Source organism: Apteryx rowi, unplaced genomic scaffold (assembly GCF_003343035.1).
Source record: "Apteryx rowi isolate R43461 unplaced genomic scaffold, aptRow1 scaffold_249, whole genome shotgun sequence".
NCBI classification, from domain to species: domain Eukaryota; kingdom Metazoa; phylum Chordata; class Aves; order Apterygiformes; family Apterygidae; genus Apteryx; species Apteryx rowi.
Window position 1 is genome coordinate 818,747 of NW_020448852.1, and position 19,595 is coordinate 838,341.

Consider the following 19,595-nt stretch of genomic DNA (forward strand, 5'->3'; position numbering starts at 1 on the left):
ACTCAGTCTGACATTGGTAGGCTCTAGTCATAACGTTGTGCTAATGCTTAGCAGGGGTACCCAGGCTGAATTCTCATTGATAGGAAGGAAAAAGGGCAAAATGGCAGGGTATTCACTGCAAGGGATTTGTGTTGTTGCAGTGTACCCCTCTGGTGTCATCTGATATCATTTGACTCTGAACATTAGAGCTGGTCATCAAGACTTCAGAAAATTTTCATTTCCTTTTAAAATCCGCTTTTGAAAAAAAAGTCACTGTCCTTTTGATTTTTCTTTCCTAACTCTCCTAATGACACACAGTATGTTGCAAAGCTCTTGCTCCCTCCCAGAGGCAGGGGAGATGACATGAGTATTTAGTGGTTGGACAGCTTTAGCTTTCAATATCCCTAGGTTGCAAGTTATGATAAACACTGCAGTGCAGTGCTTCATTCCCCATAAGGTGGAAAGGTTGTTTTTCATGTGTGCAATTCCAACATATGTCAAGAGTGCCTAAAATAAATGAATGATACCTTAAAAACAGTATAAATATACTAAAGTATTTCTGTTGTGAATTCACTGGTGTTAATGGGAAATTTTATGCAACACATGTCACAGAGCATTTCAGTCAAATGCAGGCATTGAAACCGGTACAGCAAGACATTGAAACTAGATTTGTGAATTTGAATGAACACACAGTTTTATAGAAAGCCCTTGTTAATAAGCACATTGCATCGTTAATTATTTACCGCTACTGGGTATACAAACTCTTCCCTGATTGAGACACTATTGGAGTCAGAAAAGGCAAACCTACTTACTGATTTCAGGATTAAAAAAAAAGTCCAATCTATTCCTCCTGTTTTACAATGTGCAGATTAGTCTAATCCCAGACTGTACAATGATCTGGGCAAAGTATTTTTTGATCTGTTATGTGCAGTGTAATGCATGCACTGTTTTTAAATAGGCTTCTAACACTCCACCAACAAACTTTAGACTTTTTTTTTTTCTTTTTAATGATTTTTTCCCCCTCCCCTTTTGCTTCGGAAAATACTGACTAGGATGCTACGAAAATACATTGAACCTCATCCAGACAAAATAGCAGAACTTCTGGACCCCAAGCAGATCTTTGTGGCTATATGAAAACCAGCAGAAATATACATAAAACTCTTTATTCTTTTCTTTTTAAGTCCAGCACTATTTAGTTTTAGGAGTCATAGTGGAGTGCAAGGTGAATGTAAATGTATTATTTTGCAGTGAAACAACCCTTCATGGCCAGCACCTAGCTGTGGGAAGCTTCTTACCACTGTTGGTGGCTTCAGTCATTACTAAGATGTGGACTGTTCTGTATGTGTGAAATAGGCTGCTGGCACTCTGCCAGCAAGTGCTAGACCTGTTCTTGCTTGTATCTCTGGATTGACTTCAAAGTGTATACCCTGCAAAACAGAGCACTTCATGAATTTACGTAATTTTTTTCCTTCATGCCACGCAATTATCACTCCTACACACTTCTTGTAGCTGTGCTTTGGGAATCACAAATATTTTTGCAGTGTTTCACAGAACTACGCATATATAATTGTATAATAAGCGAGTGAGAGAGCAAGGGAGCAAGCCTTACCTAAAAAAAAAAAAAACAAAAAACCAAAAAACCAAAAAACCTTCTGTTTAATTTGAATTATTCACTCATGGATGGAGTGTAGGAGTGTAAATAAATGCATTGCTAGGATTAATAATCAGATATTTATAAAAGGAGACATTAAATTTTCCTGGTTACTTAGGATAGTTATTTGAGTAACACAGCTATTGGGCTGCAGGTTTTTTTTCCAAGAGTGGTATATGTACAGCAAGAGTTTTGTCAATTTGAAGACAACCTATTTATCATAGCAAAAAGAATGTTGCATTGATGCAGTTGTTTCTGTGACACATTTAGAAAATATCAAGGCTGTAACTCTATCGACAGACTGCATGAATTAAAGCAGCTTCCAAGAGTTCTATTCTTTCAGTTATTCAGAGGTTTTCTAATGAAAAGGAGACAGGATCATATGGAAAGGTGAAGGTTTGTGGTGAAATCACTCATGTCTCTGTTTGCCTGCCAGTAAATGGGATGGTATTTAGAAAATCCTCTGGTAGCTTGAGGTAACCAATGAAATTTGAGCACATCATTGTTACCGCATTCTCAGAGGTCAAAGGCAGCTTTGAACATGCAAGTGATGTAGGATCAGACCTTTAACCTTTGAAATCTGTACCTGTGAAATCAAGAAATTCCTTCATTTTGGATTAATTTTAAAGCAAGTTCTTCCATCCCTCACACTAAAAAGGATGGGTTTTATCACATGCTTCAGTGAGATATATGAAATCTTCCATATTTATTTTAAGCCTCACTTATTTAAATTGCTCCAGTTAGCCCTCTGAATAGAAATCCCACTTTTAGCTAAAAATCTTTAAGTAAATTTTAGGAAAGCAAGGGAGGCTGTAAGAAAGGGAAGGAGGGAAGTCTTTTGTACATACATGAAGAATTGGTTGATTAAATTTCTTTTTCCTTTCACTTTTTATTCTGCCTTTCAAAAACAGTATTTGTTGTTTTTCCATAGATAGGATATGCATTTACAATAACAGTGTGTACCCATGGACAGATTTTATAGTTTTCTGGGAGAAATGGATCATCAAAAATAAGGGAACGGGACAGATGGGAATTTTTAAGGAACACCAGTTTAAAAAAAGTAACTGTGTGCTGCCAAGCTGCTTCTAAGGAAATGCATAAGAGACCACTCTAGTGAGGCCTGAGGGCTAGAGCTACTGCTGTTGCAATCAGAACAATATTGAAGCTTCATACATAAAGCTTGTTATTATTGGCTTTGCTAAAGCAACATCAATGGAGCAGGGTAGTTGGGTATTTAAGGATACTGCACACCACACACAAAAAAAGTCCAAACTAAGGCACATTATTATAAGGATGGCAAAACACTGTAACATCTTGTCTCCAAAACTGGATGCTTAGGGGAGATTACTAGAACAGAGCAAGCACACAGTGATAAATTCTTTTTAATAGTGTCCCAGCCTCTAACACTTTGCAGCACAAGGACTTCTTGAGACAGAGGATTAGTAGTTACTAACTTTTTCGCTGATTTGTCTTGCATGAACTTCTGCAGTGCCCCCTGGAAGACACAAACTTAAAGCCTCCACAGGTCTTGTGTCAAGGAGTCCCTTAGTCAAAGTTTAAGGGCATCTATCCAGAAGAATTAGCCCTCACAGCTTCTCTCCATCTGCTACATAAGCAGAGTTCTCAAATGTCTTTGTCCTTTGTGGATCTCAGATCCATGGTGCTAAATGGAGACATCTAACCAAGGGTCTAGTCCTCCTAAAGCAAGTACCTGATTCTCTTGTGTGGTTATAAGTGACAGATAGGGTCCTTAGAAGGCCTAAGAATCTCATATATGTATCTAAATATAAGCAGATAAGGTCTTAATTCACTTGCATGGATTCAAAATCACTTACATTCTGAGTGACTGGTAAAGCAATCTCTCAAGTTCCCTATAAAGACAATGGAGAGAAGGTATCCGGGTAAGCTGGCTGCCTAAATTAAGATAGTTGGTCTCACCCCTCATGTCTTGCAGGGTCACACAGTGTCTATGAAAGAGAAAGAATGAGTTGAACTGTGTTCAGGGCTGAACTAAGGCTCTTACCAGGAAACCATCCTTAAATGTTGCGTAACTATTATTTTTTATTTTAGTCTTAAAAATAGAAATGAGAGATATGTACTCCCTTTATTGTAAGCTAATGGACACAAGAAGGAGTAAAAATACACACTTATGATGTGAAATGTTGCTACAGATCATCTGGTGAAGGAGGATCTATAACAGGTTACTGCTTTGACATTGTCTGGCTAATCAGTTCTAATAACTATTTTTTAGTAGTTATTGAAGAATGAAATGTTAAGAATAGAGATTTCATGCATATACCTTTAGAAATGCTTTTACCTTGGCACTTGGTGTTCTCTTTTTCTTCCATAAAATTTTTTACACCACTGATATTAATGTGAGATCATGAGCAAGTGTAAACTTCAAAGACTGTTTTCAAAACATTAATTCAAGACACTTTAGGGCATTTGGGGGTTTGAAAGAGGTATTTGTTACAATTTTTATTTTAATACCTATACTTTTTGCTCTCCATGTGAACACAATTAAAATATGGCTCAAGGGATTTTCTTTAGACATTCCAAAAATTTCACCTTTAGTCAGAGGCCAAGTGTAACAAATCATGGCTATTTACACCTGGCTCACAGGGTCATCAGCAGGGATCAACTGGAGCTAAAATGCAGCCTATATTGCTGGAACTAAAGGAACACTTAGATTTAAACATTCAAGACCAAAAAGAAATCATAGGCTTGACTACATTTGTATGTTTTGGTTCATTACAAAAAGAGTATTCAGAGCTTGAGTGCCTCTATATCAGACACTTGAGACTAACCTTTCTGATGCAAGACGTATAATGAGTTATACAAATGATGGACTGGTACTTGCGATTATGTTTTCCTAATGGCATGCACCGATGAGATTAGCACCTATTACTAAAACTGATTGCACACTTCATGACCAAGTATGCAATTTTTTGCTCTGAAATAAAATGGCAGCTGATATGAACATTTTCAGAGGAAGCTATGTGTTTTGAAAAGATTAGATTGCTTTCTGTAGGTGACATAAATACTTATATATTCCAGAATAATGCAGAGGGGAGGGTACTTGCCTGGAAAGTTGAAGATACTTTTTCATAGCTTTGGTGGCCAATTCAAACCACAGTGCTCACCAAGTGAGCACTCTGCTTGACCATCAGACAGGTAATTAGTAATTCTACATGGTGAAATAGCTCCACCAAAAAGAATCAAGAGATGCCCCTTCAGCAGCCAAGAGATGAGAGACCTCATCCAAGTTACAAAGGATCCTTGTTCAGCTCTCTGGTCCAAATTAGGTAGAAGAAGGAGAGGGACCTGTTGCCCAGATACCAGCCAAATGCCCTTTGCCATGGGTCATCCCTAAGTGAACAAGAGCAGTATGCCCTCAATGGCTTTACATTTCATCCTGTCAAGGTTTTAACTCAATGCAGACTCTGTGCGTGTGTGTGTGGCGAGGGGGGACAAAACAAAACCCTTAAAATACTAGTTTTTCCATCCCATGAAAACTAATTCTCTACTTTAGCATACACATACGTTTATAGCTCCAGTGGTAAGTATTGGGGGATGCCAGTCCCCATTTAAGTCTCAATCCAGAATTTGAAGAAGGTGTATGGTGGGGATGTATTCAGGAAAGTGCAGCAGAACTGTGGCTGGGGTCAGACATCAGAACTGAAGAGGTTAGGCATGAGGACTGAAGTGTTAAATATCCAGACTGGTAATAAGCTGTTTAGTTCCTGGTAGTGATTACAAGCCAAAATTAAAGATATCTCTATAAGTTATGTAGTTCGCTGTCACACACTAATATTTGTTAGCAGATTGTAAACAAACACAGCTAAATTTAAAGGAAAGTCTAAAGAAGATAGAACATTCAGAAGATAGTAAATACTAGTAATGAGTTCTGAGCCACTGTTATCCCCTGAAGTTATGCTGCTATATTAAGACAAGAAGAAAATGGAAGTAGAGGAATGAAGATGATAGGAAAAGAGATTGAAAGATGGGGATTAGGAAGGATACAGTTTGCGCTCTATAAATTGGAATTTGATATTTCTAAATTGTGCTGCAGAAATATTGGGTATAGTTTTGAAGCTGAATCTGAATGAAGTTTCTTAACTTACTTCTGGAAACCAAGATCCTGCTATAACATGTTATGATTATCTCCAATTCACTCGGTTAGTCTGTAGTTGGGTTTTGGAGACAAATGCACTTGTTAAAAGAAAAACTTTCATCTCCTGGTCATATTGACTTTAAGAGTGGGATATTATAATTACCTTATAATAAAAATGACTCTCAGAAGGACTCGTTATCATTGTGCCACTCATTACGAGAGTAAATCACCCAGTGACCAGTTTTAGTGATGACCTCATTGACCACCCACAGATAGGTTTGGGGACAAAAAGAAGAGGAACATTGTCTCTTTCAGCTCATTGTGGAAGTGAACCGTTGCTAAAAGAGTTTTAAAGACAGAATACTGTCAGTAGTCAGTAATCCAGCTTACTGTTCTTTCAAAAGAAAAAAAAATAAATACAAGTTTTAAAAGTACCAGGTATTAGTATTACAAGCCAAGTTTTAGTGTTACTATTTATCCAGGAGTAGATTCTACAACATTGAAGTTAATGCAATTCCATTCATTGCAATAAATTTGAGCTAGATCAAGCTCTCACATGTTTTCAGATCCCCAAGGAATAAGTCTGTTCTTCAGAACATCAGATATCATAGCTTTTCAATAGAGGTTTTGACTGCTATCCTCCACTATTTATTGTGGTTTAAAAAAAAAAAAATCCACAACTTATAGCACAGAATTTTGAAAGGTTCAGAGTTCATCTGAAGGTAAGGCTATTACACAGTCCTCCACCCTGTCAGTCTTCAAGCTGCACGTTCCAGGGATTTCCTGTATCCTCATTAAATAAATGAATACTTTATATTCTGAGAGCAGTTGCAATTAAAGCATCATAGGAATATATGAATTGCTAACATAAGTACAGCTTCTAAAGAGTAAAGCACTACATAAACAGAAATCTTACCCATCCTAGTTTTAGTACATTCAAACAACAGCACCATTAAAGAAAGCACTATTGCAGCAGATAGCCTAGCAGACACAGAAAAACATCAGCAAGGATGATTAGGACAAGCAAAAAAGAATTATGTTTGCACTCAGGAGGAACTCTGTTATTATGCAGTTGCCTACAGCTTTAAAAAGAATGGTACTTACCTTTAGCCTGTTCCTTGAAAACTACACACATAAGCAGAAAGCTGGCATTTAAGATAATATGTTATATTTTAGCCTGTTGTTTTTGATAAGATGATGGAAGGCACCTGTGCAGGTCCCCTTCAGCACAGCCAGCTGGAGAGCTCAGTAGGATACAATGGAAAAAAAATCAATTTGCATGCACATGCGGGAATAGTCAAATAATGCAGAGAACCTATGAGTGACCTGTGAGTGTGAATGTGTGCAGTATTACAGGGAGACAGCACAAGAACAGAGAGTCATTCGCTTTTGCTTAGCTGTCCTTAAAAGAGACACTTTAGCTTCAAACTTTTTTTATACTTAAAACAAAAACAGATAATGGGTCATTAGACATATAAATGAAACATTAACAGGTTTCATATGAAATATATTTAGGTTTGAATTACAACAATCTAATTTCAGCTGCAAAAATGCTAACAGGTGTTAAATGTTCTCAACTCCTTTTGCTTCACAAGAAATGAAAGGTATTCAGGAATTTGAAGACTGAACCCCATGTTTTTCCATTGTATCAGACTCAGCAGTGATGCAAAATTGAATAAGTTGCCAAAAAATACAGATTAATCATTAATTAAGCATTCTTAATATTTTTTAGCCTGCCTGAGGCCAATATCTTGTCAATTTAGGTAACTGTGTATCTTAAATGTTAAAGGCCTATTCCTAAGAAAGCTGTGCAATTGTATGAAGTGTATTGTGAGGAAAATTAGTACAAAAATCCAATTTAAAATGAGCTCGGCAATCTCATTAATTTATGCATTGTAGTGTGGTCTGCATGAAAGGTAACTTAATCTGTATTTTGGAAATGAATAATGGGTCCGTATTTCTCTGCTCTGTTTATTACTGTAATGACCCTAAATAGTTTCAATGGCCTGGCTTTTATGCTTTAGCTAGCCTCAGGTGAAAGTATGTGCAAACAGAAAGATAATTTAAATTATTTTCAAATGTTACTCTATATGGAGCTGTTTCAGGCTGCATGCAGCTACCGTGTCTGATTATAGAATTTATTAAAAGGGCAAAGTAGATTATTGTCCTATAAAGTGTAAGAAGTGTTTTGCTTCCAAACAGTTGCAGTATATGTGTGCATATCTATATATATACATGCACACACACACCTAGAAATTTATATGTGTTTGTATATATGTACATATGATATATATTCCTGTCTCAGGTAAAGATTTAGCTTGACAATTCAATGTGTTAAATATTAGGACAGTATATTTTTATATATGCCTATATATAGTACAGATGGAATTGACAGCACAATAAGAACAAATAAAACAAAATTGAAATAATTCTATAAATACATATTTATAATGCACATGTAAGTAGAGATGCAGTTCTCGACAATGTAGGTCTATACAACACAGTTATATAGAAAGTTTCCTCAAAAAAACAGAAGAGAGATAGAAGTGGAGAGGTACAAATGGGTAACTTCAAAGAAGCTGTTCATATTATTAAAAAAGTTAAGGCAATTATATTAAAAAAATGGAAGCTCCCTCTGTTCTTTTTGAACTGTGGCATATGTTTGAACTGTTTGGCAGAGACCATGTTTTGTCTTGGTTGCCATGTAAATTAGTTTCACTTAGCTCAAAATATCTCTGATACAAGATGTTCTAATTTTGTTGTTTATAATAAACTTACAGGGAAGGACACAATTTAAACCTATGAAGATACTGCTAAGGAAAGGCAAGGCACTACACGGTATTCTTCAGCGGAGAGCTATTGAGGGTATCAAGGTAAAGAAAACATAGAGCCAAATAACATGAGTTGTTTTCAAATGGAGATTTCAAAATAGCAATCAGATCAGAGGGTGAAGCATAGTATCCAATGAGACCATCAGAGTTGCTATTTTTGTAGTAAAGGAAGCAGCTGTTTATTTGCCTACAAAGCATCTGTTATGCCACTGTTAGTTACCATATACGGTAATCATATGCATGCCCTAAAGGAAAGTATTCTCCTCTACCTGGAAAAGCATAACTCCCATTAAAACTAATGCAGATTTTTCGCATGCCTAGGGACAGGTGAAAGTTAGCAGGGACCAAAATCAAGTGGCTTTTGCCTGAGGGCTTTTATTACTTAGAAATGTGTTGGAAAGTAGTATAATTGCAGTCAGAGGTAAAAATAAGTTCTCCACATACATGTTACCAGTAACAATCTTGTAGTTAACACATCTGTGAGAAGTTACCAAGTGCTGGGACTGATCCCAGAGATGAAGTGTTATTTCTGCTGACTCACCTCCATAGTCAGATCAGGAAGGTCTTGGTAAGCTTGCTGACTTAAAGCTTATCCTGCTTTGAGATCTTGGATTGTTTCTTAACAATTAAAAATAGTTTTACTTACTGCTCAAACTCCCTGACAACGCCTTTCAAAGATGACTAATGCTATTTTACGAGGGTTAAAAAAGGAAATTAAATGTGGTAAGTAACTAAAATCTTTTGATGATTCTGATAATATCAAACATCAGTATTAAAGATGATAACAGGATTAAAAAGTTGTAGGAAGAAAAGCCATGGAAAAATTGCAGTTTGCATGACTGCAAATGTCTTTAATGTAAAATGTTGCTTAAAGCATCTTTTTAATGCTGAAGCAAGTGGGTCCAAAGACGAGAGGAGTCCAGAAGAGATCTCTAGAAAGACTCTTAACTCTAGAAGAAAGGCATATTTTCTCTTTAAGAGTAAATGGGAAAAGTCTGGAGAAAGACAGAATTCTAGACACACTAAGAATGTTTTGTTTTAAGACACTGAAGAGAGCTCTGCCTTGTTTATATCATCTCACACATCCTAAAATGAAGCATGTTTTTCTTTTTTTTATAACTGGAAAAGTTCTTCTGATGGTGTTTTCTCCCTAAGTCATTTTTGAATGTCCAAGGAATTTGGAAGATATTGCAGAAGTTAAATGTATTTCCTCCAGGTTACATTTTAGGTAGGGAATACAGGATAAGGACTGAGGTATGTTCTGTTGTTCAGACATAAGCTGTATGGAAGAGTATGTAAAGTAAGGAAATGAAAACAATTAAAATATAATGCATACAAATAACAAACAGGATACAAACACCTGTGATTCAGACCAGTGTAATTTGTGAAATGAAGCCTGAAACAGTGTGATATGTCTAAAATGAATGGATATAATTTTGAATACACTGATTAGCTATTGGGGAAGCAGCGTGAATGAAATAAGATAGGATGCTTCTGTGAAGTTAGGAAACAAAGCTCTACTTTGCCACACTGCATTCCCAAATTTTTCTTCTTATCTGGGATAGCCCAATACTCTTTGACCTCTTGGCAATACTGTCTAGTCACACTACCAGTAACCTTATTATTCTGTCTCAACCATTCTCATTCAACTCAATCTCCTTCTTGCAGGTGAACTGATTTTATAACAGAAATCAGTGTTCAGTCATCATGTTGCGTTTGTCACAAATTTTCAGGGCATTCAGGTAAATCCCTTTCTTCAAATGCATAATGCAGTAAGGGAGTGATAGGCTTTTACAAACCACCAGAGTATTGATTCAAATCAGGCAGCTGAGGGTGATTAATGTTAACTGAGTATGAAGGTAGATAAGAAAAAATAGCAGTTTCTACAGTAAGTTTATTTCTTGATATGATGAACTCACTTTTCAGCTCACCCACACAGGACTTAGAACCTTTAAGTTGAAAGTTGCTATATTGCTACTGGGTGGGAAATGTGAAGTGTGTTGACATCAAGAATGTGTTTATTTTGGCTCTAAGAATTCTCTGATATTCTGGAGGTAAGGGCATGTAGAAAAACTCCACTAAGTTAATACAAAGGAATGAAAAACTGATCTACCTAAAAGTGCTGGCATAGAAATTTATTGGCAAAAATTGATGGAATGYCATTGTTCCCTTTGGTGCTATTTTCTCCAGAAGTAGTTGACTAGGCTCCTGTTCAGAAGTTAGGTTTTAATTAGTTCAAACTTGCCTGACGTTATGAATGCCTCTTGAGAACTGCCTGCTTGAATGTATGTATTTATTATTTCATTTTGCAACTATGTACTGTGTGCAAGGTACTTGTTTGTTTAAGGAAACTTTGTGAATGTAAGTCTAGGCCAATTCTGAAGAAGTCTCAGGTATAAGAAATGTTAAGATTTCTTTTTGCTACAAGAAAACCATGTTGATGAAAATAAAAATGGCATTGGAAGTCTTAGAATATAACTGCTGAGAACAAGACGGGCTTCTGCTCCTGCTCTGTCTTTTTTTCTTTTTCTTTTTCTTTTTCAAAAAAGCTCTGCCTTTGAAGAGGCAGCAGTAGGATTATTTCCTTAATAAAACAGCAACTAGTATTAAGCATCTTCCCCAAGCCGTGAACTTATGGGTTGAGTTTTATAGGTTGAGGTATTTTGTCATAGTAGGATTTTCACGGATATAGTTTCCATCTAGAATGGCAGGGTTTTTGTTAAGGTCTTCTTGTTATCTTCTCTGGGGGGGGGGGRGGGGGAAGAGGGCACTGGGGTTCTTTTTCATGATTATGAGTAGTCACTGTCCTTAACTAAAACTAACGGAGGTCACTGAGATCATTTAAATATATTGCCACTTGGCATATTCTTAGCAAGTTGTTTTTCACTGCCTTCCAACCGATCAAAAATCGAAAGGTCAAGTCTAGTTTTCAGGTGCAGCACATGGATGTGTGACTCTCTCAGGGACACTGGATCCCTAGGGCAGAGAGTAGGTTAGATTTGTGCATATGGTCTATGTAGCTATTCTATTTCTGAAGGATATTGTAAAACTGGAATTTAATGTCTATTGTTCATCTCATGTTTTTCCCTAGGCTTTTGAGGCTTAACAGCACAAATTAAATTTCAAACCAGCCAGGCCAAGATGTCAACATGTAGTTTGGATTTAAATATCAAGCTTTGTTTTCAAGAACAGCTAAATATGAACTAGAGTCCACTAGCATTTCTATATTTGCACCAGTGAAACAGTGCCCACCCACAGAGCGAAAACATAGTGATATATACATATTTTTAAGATGTTCACTATAACAAAAAGAAAATTATTCAGACCACCTGACTGCAAATGCTGCATGAGCTGGTAAAGATTGGAAAAAAGGATGAATAATAATTTATTTTGCAATATTGATACTTCCAAAATGCATGTAGTATTTGAGAATTGCACTTCTAGTGAAAGGCAGTGAAGGAACCCCACAGGCTTTACTTGACAGAAATAGGGAAGAAATGCAAAATAAATACAAAATAAGTTTTTTTTAGAACTAGGAACTAGATTCAGGAGAGAGATTTGCATGAATGAGTGTCTCTTCTTACTTTCAGTATTTACATACTTCTGACTGTCACCCTCATTCCTAAATTTCCAGTTCTGTGGACCAAAGTTACTGGAGAAAGTCAGGCACATAACCACAGAATTATCAGTACTGCTGGAAAGTTCAGTGTCTGTTGAAATTCTCTAAATGATGATTCTTCTACATAAATTACCTAAGGAGCCTGGTTTGGAAGGTGGACTCGGAACACATTTTAACTTTTACAAAACCTGATCTGCAATATTACTACTTTTTAACCTTAAAGTGATATTTATCTGATCATTTATTAAATTTGGGAGACTTATAGACAAGATCTTTCCATTCCTGTGCCTAGACTTGAAACACCATTTTTCATTTGTAGACAGAGTGTCCTAACTATGCATCTTTAAGGTATTCCTTGCTTACATAATTTTTACTCACTTGTTTATGTTGCTCTCTAGTCAGGAAACCACTCTCTGCAAATCCCCATCTCTGAGGTCCAAATGTCCTTGTGAGTCCCATCATGGACCCTAGCCACTCAGCTCAGGATTGCAAGTCTATTTAGGTGGCAGAGTACTTAAAATGTAAATGTTTCAAAGATCAGTGTTGTGATGCCACGGTGATCACTATAAATCTGCCTCTGAGTACAGGAGCATATTCAGTACTTATCAAGTTCAGGCTATTCATTCTAAACTTGGTTCTCTTAGGTAAACACCTTATAAATAATTGTAGTGGGTACTTCATCCCAGAAGAGAACTCAGAATTTTGAACTGTCAGTAGTAGGTTCTCAGAATTAAAATCTTTGGCCAAAGGTTTGCTTGTGTTATTCTGTCAAATCAAAAGCAGAATTTTGAAGACTTTTCTCTGGCATCATATATTTTTTACAGCAAGACATAAGAATTTCATTATTTTTGAGAAGATGCTTTTTGCCAGCTGTCTACATTAGGAGTTTTTACTGAAGTCAAAAACTATTTCTCATCCAAAGGTCTTTCCTGTATAAGACTTGGAAAGTAAAAAACACACTTAAACAAACAATAGTTCTAAGTCTCCACATCCAGGGCCAGCCACTGGCATGTAAAAATTACACAGTGTTCAGATGTGGTGTCATAAAATTTCTGAGAAAGATAAGCTAGCCAGAAACCTGAAACTGGTTTTGGATCCTGAACACTACCTCCTCAGTACTTCATATGTTCATTTTCTTTAATGAGAATGGAAGGAATAGAGTATAATTATTAATAAGTAGCAAATTTGTGCATATTTTATGGTAACTGTCTATATGGAGGAAAGATTTTTAGCTGTTTTAATGAGGTTTTACCATCACAGTTATGTACACCTCCACTGCTAAGTCTAGGTATTTAAGAGATGTTGTCTGAGGCCAACAGCAGCTGCCACAGTGACAGCGATATACATACATACTATATATATGTGTATGTGTGTATACGCATATATACAAATATATGTATATATGTGTATATATAATGTATGTACATATATGCATATGTGTAAATATATGTATACATATATAAAATTCTGAAAGCTACAATTGCTTCATTAAAGTTATTGAAGACATAAAATAAGTTTTAATTGTATGGCTGATTTCCCACAGCAATTTAATGGGGTAAGTATTTGGCAGAAGTCAAAAGCTGTAAAATTCATGTTGTTTGTTTATGATGTAGGCAGTGAGCTAAATCCTTCAGCTATTGTTCAGGCAAAAATCCCATTGAAGTGCATTGAAGTGAACTTCAGTTTCCCCTGAGGACTAAGGTTTGCAGCATTTTTCTCAAATGAAATAGGAGTGCTGAACCTTAGGGAAGCTGTCATGATCAGAAAGCCTAAAGGCAGGGACACTTAGTCTAAATAACTGGAAACCCTTTTTTTTCTTTTTTTTCTTCTTTCCATTATAACAGAWGTAGATCTCATGGACATTCATTTTGATTAATAATATAGAAACAGTCAGTAGATTTCCATAGATGCTTCAGTTTTAGATGTTTGCTGTTGAAAATATCAAACATCTGCCTGAAGTGAATAATTAAATAGCTGACAGCATTTTATCTGTTCCTATTTTAGGCTTCCGAAGCCAGAGACACTTGAACACCCATGTAGGATCCTAGATGCTTATGGAGACTTGGAAGCTGAAAAGACGCAAGCTGTATAAGATCAATTGCTCCTGGCACTTAAAGGGCTAGTAAAAACAGGTTATAATGTTTACATGACTTTTTACGGGTCAGAGTTTATTATAGCTCCATTCTACGGCCTACAACAGAGGAGCATTTTACAGGGTTTTTGGTGTGTTTGACAGTTATGTTTCAGGGAGTTTGCCAAGGCAGGCTATTTCAGCTGAGCCCCTACCATTCATAGATTTTCAAGATTCCCTTTGCAACTAAAGATACTTCAGAACTGGACAATATGTAGCCAAATTGGATTGGACATAATTCATAACAATAAATAAACCCTGTGACTTCTAATCATAAGAATGTTTATATATGTCATAACACATTACATGCTGYGCTCTGAATAATGTACTGAAGCACATCATGAGGGTTACAAAGTTAAGCTATCAAAAATCAAGGAATGCTAGAAATAAGCTTGTTTGCTTAATTCCTTCCCTTCCAAAAGTGTTCTTGCACCATTCCTGGCACAGGATTGCATCACTCACTTTTATGGGTATTCTCCAACAATTTACTTTCTTTTCCTAGTTCAGCTGTTGACCCATGTCTCATCTGTTGTACACTACTCAAGGTGGTCTTAACACAGATTTATCAATTTGCTCACAGACTTTCCTATGGTACTCACAGCTATAACATCTGTGTACATCACAGTAGCCCACAAATAGTAATGATGGAGACATATTTTCATGAATAAACTGGTACAAGGCAGAGAGAAGAAAATGCTATGATGAGGGTGAGGAATTGCAACTTCTATGAATAGAAGCTTGAAATAGTTATTTCATTTATGCAATGGCAGCGTACATAGTGGTTAAATAATAAACCTTCAGTATCTCAGCAGTCTAGGATTGCCTGGTATTAACTGTGGGAAAAGGAAGAGGAAGGGAAATATTTCAAGGAGAAGAAGTAGGAAACATGTCTTTGACAGTTTTAATTTGTTATAAAACTAATGTTAGATTTTTTTCCCTAAATATGACTTTCAGATACAGTACTGTGGGGATGGCTGATAGAATACTGGTGAGAGCTAAAATCAAAATTCATAGTGGTAGGCCTGGAATATGAAGCAGAATCATGATCTCCATTTTGTTCTGCCTAATCTCTTCGTTCTCTTAGCTGTCTTCTTCCAAGATTGCATGCTTCTCCAGGCTGGAATTATACTTTCTTGCCTGGCTCATACAAAGAGTTTGAAAATGGAATTTTTTAAAGTGATAAATTTCATTGGTTCATTGAAACTGAAGATCAGCAATTTGAAAATTTCCTTATTTGTGCAGTTCAGACCTCAGGCTCTAGTTATAAAATGCTGAATGTGACTTGGGCAGGTGGAACATCATAGCCAGTGGAAAAACAGAGGATGAATTTTTGTTATATGATAATTCAGTAACAGATGGAAAAGCTTAACAGTTATGGTTAACTGAAAACAACTGTAATTTATAACAATCCTCATATATTTATATACAAAACTTCAGTAATTTGGCACCCATTTTTTATCAACTTTCAAATAAAAGAGTTTTATCATCTGAAAATATTGCTTGACAAAAGAAACACCAGACAAAGCAGAATTATAGCTTATTTAAACACCTTAGTTTTAATCCAAAATATGTTGTTTCCCCACCATCAGTGTTAACACTTTCTTCTTTGTGGTATTTCAAGTGTTGTTATGGAAGTTCTGATAGCACAAATTGTTTGTAACTAAAAAGCTGACTTTCATTGAAAACAAACTGCCACGCCATACTGTACAGTAGCATTTTATTGAGTTTGAAGTATCTGGCTTGTTAACTCTGTTTAAGCAGCTGCTATCTCACTTCAGTCTGATCACAGGACTGTTTGAAATAAAAATAAAACCTGCTTAGTTTACAGTCCTCTTTTAACCACTAAGGATCAAGTATTGTTTGTTCTTTAAGCTTTTACAGGCTTTTGTTACATTTTATTCTTGCTGTGATAGATGCTGGTAATTTTCTACTAGTTTTTTGTCAGTCGTTTTCTACCAGCCACACCATATGGAGTTTATCAGAAGAGGCTGATCTTTTCTAATCCACTGCCATGTACTGTGTGCACTTTGGAAGAGGTATGCTTTCATATCATAGAATCTTACAATATTCTGTTTAATAAATAGTTTCCTTTTAGTGACTTTTTTTACTTCAAAGGAAAGTAAATGTTCTTTGCACATGTTTAGACAATAACATTTTCTGTAATTGATGATACCAGGAATAGTGGCATCACCTCAAATGGTGATTTTTAACTGGCCCAGAAATCTTTCCAGTCTGCTGTGACATTTTCTCAGACATGATGTCATCTACTAACATTTCTTGGCTGAATAAAGTAAATGTGAACCATAATGATCTTATGCTGAAGATTAATTAGATTCTAATTTTTAATTTTAGAGGTTTTTTTCCTTGTCTTGAGTGACATCTCAGATCAAACCTCAGTTTATTTTGAAATAGCTACCTATGAGAATACATCAGTAAATTTATTATTTTAATAAGGATGTAATACAAGAAAAGCTGATAAGTTTATTAATTACATGTGCCTTTTTAAAAAAAAAATACTTCTTGCTTTATTCAAAAGGTAGAAACAAGCTTAATAATGATTGGTAGGCAAAACTGCATAGCACAAGGGTTTAAGTAAACAATGGCATTTTTACTCTGAAAACACACCTTGCAGGTGTTGAAAAACTCAATGTTCTCCCTTTTTCAAGACCAAGGCTTAATAAGTGCTTTCAATATGAATCAATAAAAAATGAATCATTTATTATATGTTTGCATAAAAACAATTTTATTCATGTGGTCTACAGCTATCTTTTTTTTTTCCTGTTGGTTTCTTATGGCTATTCTTATTTACTGGGAAAAATATTAATAGAAACACCCAAATGTGAATGTCTAATAATAAACATACTCCAAAAGCAAAATTTGAACTCCTAAATCACACTTGCATTTCTCATTTTAGCATGAATATTAAGTATAGTTTCTTCAGACAACCAGCATATCCTGTCAAATTTAGTTATAGAAAAAAAATAACTGAATGCATGTTAGAATATGAGTAGAAGCTATTGGCTATTAACAGTTTGTTATGAAAATACAATCTACGGACTCTCAAGACCTAGACAAATGAATATGTAATGAGCAAACAGAATTTAGTACACTGTGGAAACTAGCATAATATAAATAATATTTTAGCAGAATAAAATTGCCTACTAATTCATTATGTACTTATTATATAGTAATTAGTAAGAGTTCAATTGTATCTCTAAGCATAGGGCTGTGTCAAGGGATTATACAGAGCCAATCTTTCTAGAAGGAAAAAGAGGAGGCATTTTGCCATCTCTTGTGTAATCGTGAAGAAATTTCAACACAGCCTGGTGGAAATCCTATGGAATCAGTTGACCCGATTGTTGTTATACTATACTGAATAATAGAAAAAAATATATAGTTTCCTGTCCTTGAGATGTTTTTGCAGTTTGATCATATTGTTCTGAAACTTTATCTGTATCTGACTTCAGTCTAGGATGAGCACTCATTTTGCATTTGAAAATAAACTGCAAGCTTCGCCCTAGAATTTTAATTCCAGGAGTTTCCTATTGCAACTCACTCAGTTTGTAACATCTGGATCATTTCAGACCTCATATTTTAAACTGAGACTATTTCTATTGGAGGCAAGCTATTGTGAATTAGTATGATGGAACCAGGATAGAAGTTCTGGGCACTGTGCTGGTGTGAGGTCTTGAAAACTCTTCAGACCTGGAGCTAGGTCTGAAAAAGAGTACATGGATGAATGAATGCCATTGAATGTCTTCTTTGATATCTAGTGTTAACCCCTAGGGTTTAAAGTTCCTCCTCACCTGTTATTCAACTCTGAGGATTTCAGGTATTAGAGATTTAGCACCAGAGTTCCTTTGGTACCTAAATACCTGTTTTGCTCATGCTTAGATCCACTAACACTTTGATAATATTTGGCGGTAAAGAAATAGACTTTGGCCTATTTCATTAGGTAAATGAATGCTTAGTTTACAAATGTTAGCTTTTCCTGTGTGCCTTGGCATTCCCAGAGGTTATCTGTCTGCTTGGGGCTCACCCAATAGCTGAGTAGATAAAATGATATTCAAAATATCAGGTCTCCAAGGAGAATATAGAATTTCTCCTTTCTTGAGGTGCTTCACTTTGATGTAATTTACTCCTCACTGGGCCAGAAAACTGGAAAATATGGTTCTTTAGTTGAGTGTTTGGGATATTTATATGCCAAGGTACAGGGAAATTCAAATCTTGGATACCAGTCCCTTCTCTGATTAGTACTTAAAAAGAAATAAGCATTGACATTTCTTCCTCAAGTAGTCATATTGGCAGTGAGTATGATATGATGACTCAGACTTTTTGGAGAGCTAGCCCCCACTGCTATCTATGTATGTTGATTTTGTAGTTCAGCTCACCTTTGAACTTACAAGAACTCATCTTAATAGGGGAAATGATTCCCTTCACAGTAATAGTCCTGCTGGCTGATTCTCTGCGGTGAGGACAGAATAACATTCTTATGGAACTTAAAGAAGGAAAAAGCGTGATCAGTAATGCTATTCCTTTGTTTCTAGTTTTTTTTTTTTTTTAATTTTGCATATTCCCTAAGTAGGTGATAAAATCTGGTTCTGTAAAATAAAGATAAGACTCCCACTAGACTGATTTTCCTAGGTAGAAACACTGTGCAGGTTGTGTAACTGTGTGGGAGAAGCGTTACTTTTTATCACGTCTCCTTATTCTCCCTTAAACTGTAATACACCTGTTTAGTTGTTGAAATGCTTCTTCTGTTCAATTTTCCTTTTGGGATTTTCTAACCTATGAAGTCATCTATTCAGCTGATGTAGATGTAATATCCCAGGAGGAGAAAAAAAAAAGGGGGGGGGCTGTGATTTAGAATTGTAAGAGCAAAAGACAAATCATTTTTATAGCTCAGTGTAATTACCTTCCCCTTTCTTCTGCACAATTCAGAGTCCTCCTTGGTTTTAGAATAGAAGACAGCAGGATTTTTCCTTCTGAGAAAGGCTGAGCTATAATCATCACATTGGACAGAAGGAGTGATTTGAGGATTAGCAACATTAGATGAAGGTTTCCCTAGAAAACACAAGGCATCAGCGGAGAGAATTCCAGTGACATGAATGTACTTCTAGACAACATTGAAAATTTAAATTTCAAGCCTAGAGAGTTTGGCGAATTATATCCCTAAGGAGGGTCGTAAATGCCAGCTGACACATTGGATGCTGTTGGCTTTAATTAAGRTATAATATTCATGGGTGAGGATTATATATGCAGCAATAAAT